Genomic DNA, 8,658 nt, shown 5'->3' on the forward strand with positions numbered 1-8,658 from the left:
TAGAGGCATTGTGTTCTCCTTGGCGTCATATAGGCCGTTGACCTGAGCAGCTACCAAGTAAGAATCAACATGCGCCTCTAGCCTTTTAACCCCAAACTTGCGCGCGATGCGCAGACCAGCCAGCAGGGCTTCATACTCAGCCTCATTGTTGGTACTCTTGAAGTCCAACCTAATAGCATAAGTATATTCATGATTATCTGGGTCCACCAGTTTGAGGCCTGCGCCGGACCCTTCGTTGTTGGAGGCCCCATCAGTGAATAGCCTCCAAACATCTTCTTCATCATTTGCTCGCGGAGGGTCTACCTCGCGCTGAGCTTCTTCGATCTTTCCCTCTGGGATTTCCGTGATGAAATCCGCTAAAACTTGACCCTTTATTGCTGGACGGGGCTTATAGGTGATCGTGTGCTCACCTAATTCCAGCGCCCACTTTGTCAGCCTTCCGGAGAGCGCGGGGCGTCGCAAGACTTGCTGGATGTTGTAACCAGTCTGAACTTCAATAGGATGACCATTGAAGTATCTATGTAGCTTGCGCGACGCGTGTGTTAGTGACAGAACTAATTTTTCCATGATGGAATAGCGCGTCTCAGGGTCTGTGAGCACCCGACTCACATAGTATATTGGCGTTTGGATCCCCTTGCGATCCACCAATAATACTGCGCCGATGGCGCGGTCTCCAGCTGACAGGTACAATGTAAGGGTTTCGCCAGGAAGTGGAGCTGTGAGCGCAGGCAGCTTTATGAGACATTCTTTTATCTCAGTGAAAGCTTGCTCAGCCTCAGGCGTCCACTTGAATTGGCTCTTCTTCAAGCAGTTCCTCAAAGTATTAACGAATGGAGTAGATTTGCTGGCGTGGTTCGCTAGGAACCTGTTGATTGACACCAGTCTACCATTCAGCTTCTGAACCTCTTTCATGGTGGATGGTGAAGGCATGTCAAGGATGGCTTCCACCTTTTCAGGGTTCACCTTGAAACCATCCTTAGTGACCATTACACCAAGAAATTTCCCCTCTTCCGCGCCGAAAGTACATTTGCTCGGGTTGAGCTTCATGTTAACTTCCGTTAGGCGCTGAAGAGTTTCCTCGATGTCTTTGAGCATTTGTCTCTCCTCCCTGCTCTTGATCATCAAATCATCAACGTAGACTTCTAGATTTCTTCCGATTTGTTCACTGAAAACCGAATCCATAAGTCTCTGATAGGTTGCGCCCGCATTCTTTAGACCAAAAGGCATTTTTGTGTAACAAAAAACACCCTTGTCGGTTCTGAAGGCAGTCTTGTCTTCGTCCTGTGGTGCCATTTGAATCTGGTGATAGCCTTTGTAGGCATCCAGGAAACATTTGAGCTTGAATGGCGCCACGGAGTCCACCTTTGCGTCGATGTTTGGGAGGGGGTAACAGTCTTTCGGACATGCTTTGTTGAGGTCCTTGAAGTCAATAAACATCCTCCATGACCCGTTGCTTTTCTTTACCATCACAGGATTGGCTACCCACGTCCGGTATCGGATTGGGCGGATGATGTTTGCGCGCAACAGGTCCTCCACTTGCTCATTCATGGCCTTCGCCTTTTCATCCCCCATGATTCTCTTTTTCTGAGCAATTGGCTCCACTGACTTAAACGTGTTAAGAGAATGTTGCGCCAAGTCTCGCGGGACCCCCGTCATATCGGAGTGCTGCCACGCGAAAACCGACGTGTATTTTGTGAGCAACCTTTTCATTCTCAATCTCGTTTCGTCTGAAATGGTAGCGCCAATTGTGACCGTTTGCTCTGGGAATTTTGGGTTTAAAATCCACTTCTCTGGCGCATTGTCCGCCATTGGAAGTTTCATTCTCCCTTCCCGCGGCGTACTTGTCACTGCGCACAAATGATCGCGATAAACAAATGTTACGCCTGTTGGTGTAGGAAACCCCAATGCGCCGTGCGCTGGCGACGGTACAACATTAAATTGGGCAATCGTTCCCCTACCCAGGATCATATTGTGGCATGACGTGGTAGGCAAGACCAAGAAGTTGACAACTTCTGCTCGGTTGTGCTCATCATCCCCCATAGTTAGTTCAAACTGAATTTGGCCTAGGGGATGGATGATTTCATTTGAAACACCACAGATTGGTGCGTTCACAATTTCGAGCCGCGCTTGGTCTGCCGGGTCTAACTTTCTGAAACATTGCTCATAAATAATGTCAGATTCGCTTCCAGTGTCCACCAGGACTTTTGACACTTCGTAATGAGCAATGTGTGTGGTGATGACGAGAGGACTGCTTATTGAAGGGCCTCCCCTGATTCTTGGGAAGATGACTTGCTGCTCGCGCCAATCCCCGTGGATTTGCGCGCTTCTCTTTTTTGACGTCTGCCCTTGTCGTCCCCCCTCAGCCACACAGATTCTTTTGTATTTCTTGCTGGCAGAGGCTCCTTCCGGTTGCTCATCTTCTATTCTTTGGTTTTTCACCAAGTGAGCCAGCCTGCCTGACTTTACATCCTTCTCGATCGCATCCTTTAAATGATGGCATGAGTCGGTGTTGTGGCCCGGGGACCTGTGAAATTCACAATATTTGCCACTGTTTTGCGGTCCCTTGTAGTGTAGTTGCTTGGGGGGCTTGAATTGGACATTCTCCGTACTTAACACCTGTGAAGGTGTTTTAGTGAGGGGTGTCCATATTCTTGGCAGAGGTCTGCTAGGATCTCTGCCGCCCTCCCTCTTGTCACCCTCCCCGTGTTTACGAACATCTTTTTGGGGCTGGGGTGAGCTTGGTTGCGCTTGTTTTTCCGCGGAAGAAAAACTTGTTGGCTGCAACCTGGACCATACAGAGTTCTGTTTGGCCCTCTTCTCTTTGCTGCTCGGTGATTCAGCCTGATGCGCTCTTTCTCTTGCCCTATCTTGGGCAATCTGTTTTTCATTTCTCGCGAAAACTCGCGATGCCTCCATTAACTTGGCCCACGTGGTGGGCATGCCATCTTTGCTTACGAGAGCTCGTCGTAGTTGATCACTGCGCGCGCCTTGTATAAAGGCCACGCGCAGGAGTTGCTCGGTTATACCTCCGATTGCCAGAGACTCCTGATTGAACCGAGTGATGTAATCTTCAATTGTTTCATCACTCCTGCGTACGCAGTGCATGATGTCATCAGGATCGCGCGTGTGCCTGCGCTGCTGTACGAAGTGGGCTTGGAACTTTTCTAATAGTTCCTCGAACCCATCAATTTGCCCAGTCGGCAAGCTCTAGAACCATACCCGCGCCGCGCCTGTTAGGCAGCGAGCAAACATATGACACCATGTTGGCATCGTCCAGCTTTCTAGGTTTCCCGTGTTGTAGAAACCTTGCAAGAAATCGTCTGGATCCGTCGTGCCGTCATATTTACCCAAACCACTTGGCATCTTGGTCTTGTGCTGGATGGGTGCCTGCGCGATGCGCGCAGTGAACTTTGAGTGTTTCACCAAGATGGCTGGTCTGTAGGGTGTGGTTACGTCCACTTGCCCTCTGACTGGTGGGCTGTACGGCATGTGCAGATCCAGATCGGCTCTGGCTCCAGGCGCCATGTTCACAGGCGCGCGGAGTTGTGAGCCTCCTGCATGAGTATCCCGCGTCTTCCTCATGCTATGCACTTCTTCATCACTGAACTCAGTGTGTGCAGTGTGAATAGAATGTCCTTCTTCCGGCGCGCACGGCCTTTTTGTAGTCTGTTTATCAAACGCTTGCCTTTGTGTTTGGTCGGCTAGCTTCTTCTGTTTGACCATTTCCTCGTACTTTTCCATCAGACGCCGCTGCTCGTTTATGAGCCATTCATTCGGATCATTTGTTTCTTCTTCTGGACCCATTGGTCCTTTCAGTTTCGCGCCGGCTATATTTTGTAACGTGAGATCGTCTGGAGGAGTTTCAGTCTGGCCGTGAGGGGTTGTGACGAAGGGACGGTTGCTGGTGGTACGCGTAGAATCACGCGGAACCCTCAGAACCTGCTGTCCGTCGTTAACTCCCTCACGTTCAATATCCTCCAGAGCTTGATCAACGTTACGAACGCCAGAAACCATGGTGATTGATTTTTTTTATGTAGATCTGATGAGATCTGATTGCCGATGTAACAGTGGATGGCGCCAATGAAGAAACGTGAATCTACTCACTGGTAGCAGATCTACTTTCCTCGGGTTTGATTATACTATTTCACCGATGGTTCTTCTGGATCTGTGTTCTTCCATCTACAAAATGAACAGCGCCGTTACTTACCCCTCAGAAAGGGACAGAGGGGTCCTCTTTGGGGTAACCCTCCGGCGTGAGAATCAGTATATTTGTGGAGAAGATAATAATGTCTCCGTCAGGGAATCTCAAGAGTATTGCTTAATAGCTGAATACTCTTGATTGTGTGACTGTGTGTTTGTATGTAACTGACTGTGAGTGAATGTAATTCAATATGATTGAATGTGATATCACTGCCTGTAACTGTCAATGATTGAGTATGAATGTGTCATCAAAGTGGAGTTGATGCTGTATTTATAATGCTAGGGTTTCCACTGGTTGGGCTCAACCTCGTTGGCCTCCTCCAATCGCACTGCGCCACGTGTCCTCTGGGACACCTGGCGCTTTCTCGTTGGTTGTAATCACGTGGTAGCACATGTGTCATGCTGAGTTGTCGACCTTTCATTTGGCAGCTGTCAACATCAGCATATTCTTACTCCTTAAAAAGATGCCTTCTGGAAGATTGTCTGACGTGCACAATCAAGGTTGCCCTAATCCTGATTTGGATAAGGACGAGGTTGATTATGTGCACGTGTGATATGCGCCCATCCTGAGGATGCGCGAAGTCTTCTCTTTATTCTCACGCGCAGATATTTCATGCGCAGGTGTGATATGCACGAGCATGTGATATGCGCCGCGCGCTGGTGCGCCGCGCGCATATGTGTGCCTGGGCAGATGTGATATGCAAGAGCATGTGATATGCGCCGCGCGTTGATGCGCCGCGCGCATATGTGATGCGCGAGCATATGATGCCTGAGCATGCTTTGTATGCGCCATGCGCATAGGTTTTGGCTTTGTGCCTTCATAATGTCTTTATCTTGTGGGTTGACCCGCCTTGCTCGGTGTTGAGGCGGGTACATACCTCTTCAATGATCATTCACCACAAAGATTTTGTATTTTTTCTTAAATGCTAGGCATTATTAGTGTGGATCGGGTTTTTTTTTTAAATAAGGTTCATACTATTGGTTTTTTTCAGGAGCCCTTTTTGTTGGATACATGGCAAATGCAGGAGTAACCATTTATGTCTTTTCCATATGGGGCATACATTTCTCACATTTTCTTTTAATTTTTAATATTTTTTATAAGTATTCGAAAAGTCTTGCAAATTCAGTTTATGGTATGCCTTGGCTTCTTTAGGCGCTGCATAGTTTTGTACTTGCTACTGAAGTATTACCGAATAATATCCCGGTTTATGACTTGCAAATAAAAAAATAAGGTACAAAGACATAACCTTTACAAATGTTTATAAAAAATAAATGCATAAACGTTACCCACTTTTGCTATCTTAACACAAAACAACGCATCAAAGAAGTCAATGAAGTTGTAGAAGCCGCTGTATAATGCGAATGACCATATGAACATGTCAAACACAAACAAGTACACGACATCAACTCGGCCCGCGGCAACGCGTGGGTACGATTACTAGTTGAATTTATTGAAGGGATAAGAAACCAATTATTGGGAAAGTGTTTGGGTTTTTTTTTAATCTATGTTTTAAAAGAAAGTTTGTGTTTAGCAAGATTGGTTTCGGGTAATCAAGAATGTTTTCCTTGATTAATTAAAGAAAGAAAAGTTTGTAGTTTATAATTATTTATTGGAGAGTGATTTTGGATCGAAAATCAATTCCAACTAAAAGAGCCATCCATAAAAGAAAGTGAAGTTAAGAAAGACATGATGGTGAATGAGGGACTTCCATTATTTACGAAATAGAACTACAAAGTATGGTCGACCAAGATGGAGGGATTTTTGAAAGAGTACGACTTTTGGGATGTTATTGAATCTACAGTCGGCGTAGCTGCAGATGAAAGGAAGATGTACACAACGTTAGGGTTCATATGTCAAACCCTACCGGAAGACATCTTGGTACAAGTTGGCATACTTATGAATGCTAAGGAAGTATGGCGTGCTTTGAAGATTCGATTTCTAGGAATTGATTATGCACGGAAAGTAGAAGATGAAAAAGCAGCTCAAGAAGCCGCTGAGAAAGAAAGATTGGATGAGATCGTTGAGAAGGAAAGGTTGGATGCTATTGTTCAAGAAGAACAAGCACGTAATAATGAAGCTCGGAAGCTGCAGAGAAAGAAGAAGCTTTGCAAGCTTTTTTGAAAAGTGAAGGAAAAGAAAGGTTTAATGAAGAAAAAGAAAGAATTTCTTCAGAAGAAGAAGAGAAGATGGAGAATCTTAAGGTATGTTTTTATGACTCAAACAACCTTGAAGATGAGAAAATTGATAAAATAAGTTAGCAGAAAGGAAGCAAGAAATTTGCTAATGATGATGATACGACGAATGATATTGTATTGAATGAAAGGAATGGTGCAGCTAACAAGTCTGCATATTTAGAGTCGTGTGTGAAAGTCAACAATCAAGCAATTGTTGATGGAAGGTTAGAACCGAATGATAGGTTCAAAAGAATTTTCAGAATGAAAGACCCAATAGGGTTTGATATAGAAAGAATGAATGACTCATCTGCAAGTTTTGATGAGCAAAGAATGAAAGAAAAGTGAAAAAGAAGAATGTGGAGAATGAAGTGGTATGTGAGATCAAAGTGGATGGTTTGAACGATGAACTTGAAGAACTTGTTAAACATGTTTGTTACAAACAACTGAATAGAAAAGGTAAAGATGAACCAATGATTAAAATTGGAGAGTTGAGAGCGTTATTGGGAATTCAAGACCTTGGTGGTACAAAAGAGATGGACAATTCAAGATTAAGGGGGTGAATGAAGAATTAATCTTGAATATTAATAAAGTTAAGGGTTTATTTTGTTAAGTTATAAATTAGTTATTTGAATTGTAGTAGATTTAGAAAAGGTCTTGGCTTGGAGAAGAAGTTTTAGTAGGTCTATAAATAGGGTCTAGATTATTAGTTTTATATGTGAGAGTTGAGAGAGAGTTAAGAGAGAGTCAAGGAGTCTCTTCTCCATGTACGTTTGATAAGTTCGTGAAGTTCGTTTGGTATGTTCGTTTGATTATATGAAAAGAGTCGAGGGTCGTTACCCCAATATCGTGTGTTCGTTTGTTTGATAAGTTCATTTGATTAGATTGTTTGATCCATCTGGGCCAACAGTCTGGTCATGTTCGGGTTAAGTCGAAAGTTGACATCCTAATCGTTTTAAGTCAATACGTATGAATATCGTATAATCATTTGCATGTCCATTGACTAGTTAAGAGATGGGAAGAAAACTCGATAGGAGTTACGTAGCCGACTAATACATTTGTACAATGTGTATATAAAATAATAAAACCGTATAATTATATCGCCTATTTGTTCTATCATATTATTGTATAATCATCGGATTTTATAAACATTTTTTATTTATATATTTTTATTTGTGTATGTGTATTGTTTATTATGTTTTTTTTTATTTTAATACCTTTTACATCTCACATCCTCTTGTGCAATTTTAAGCATTTTTTATGATTATACGAGAAATATAAATGAACATACAAAGCGTGTATATATCATGACTATATAAGTAGAATTCATTTGATACATATACATTACCATATAACTATACTAAAAAATTCTAATTTAACCCATAGCTGGGATTTTAATTTTGAAAAGATGTGTTAAATTTACCCTTTCTTCTTTTGTAATTTAATCCTCCCATCATTTTTATATTATTTTTTAGTTCATTATGGTTGGGTTTTTGATCTTCATGGGCCGCTTCTCAAATTGATGGATTAATGGAGCACTCTTTCCACTCCAAGACTTGGCCCATGCTTTGTTTGGTCTTTGCTAACATCTCAATCGAGATTCTTCTAGTCGGTGCTTCGTCACACCTCAATTTAGGGCCTAGAACTCTATAAGTGTAACTACAAGTTGGTATTTGTTTTATAAATTTATCAGATCATAGCATTTATTTTAGAAAAAGACTATTAGAATATTAAGTTTCAAAAACTCGAATGTTGTTTACAAGATCTATTAAGTTTTATAAAATAGAAGGATTTAAACAAAATCGATCCATATGTATCGGTATTCGTCTATCATCCTTTAATATGACTTGTATTTAATAAATTGTTATAACACGATAACAAGTTTTCCGGACAACTCAGCAGTGTTAGATGTATTGTTTCTCCTAGGGATTTCCCACTTACGATACACACAAAGTCATCATTTCCCCATGAGAAATGTTTTGAGATTGACGCTTAGTATACGTAATAATTGTCAATTATGTTTGGATCCGAAAACATGTGTAGTCAATATGAGTGTTTTATTTTCTATCTTGTGTTTATAACGTTTTAAAGATTCAATATCTCATGTATGTAAATATTTTATATATTTATTTATATGGTCATCATCATCATTTATATAATAATAGATCAAAATAATTAATTATACCTTATTATATATTAGCTTAGTAATTGTTAATGGGCCATATTACTCTTAATAGCTAACAAAGGGTTTCCTCTTGGGTGTATATATTGAGAGAATAAATTAAC

Source organism: Bidens hawaiensis, unplaced genomic scaffold (assembly GCF_021521415.1).
Source record: "Bidens hawaiensis isolate Kalapana, Puna unplaced genomic scaffold, B.hawaiensis_p1.1 tig00014406_1, whole genome shotgun sequence".
In the NCBI taxonomy this organism is placed as follows: domain Eukaryota; kingdom Viridiplantae; phylum Streptophyta; class Magnoliopsida; order Asterales; family Asteraceae; genus Bidens; species Bidens hawaiensis.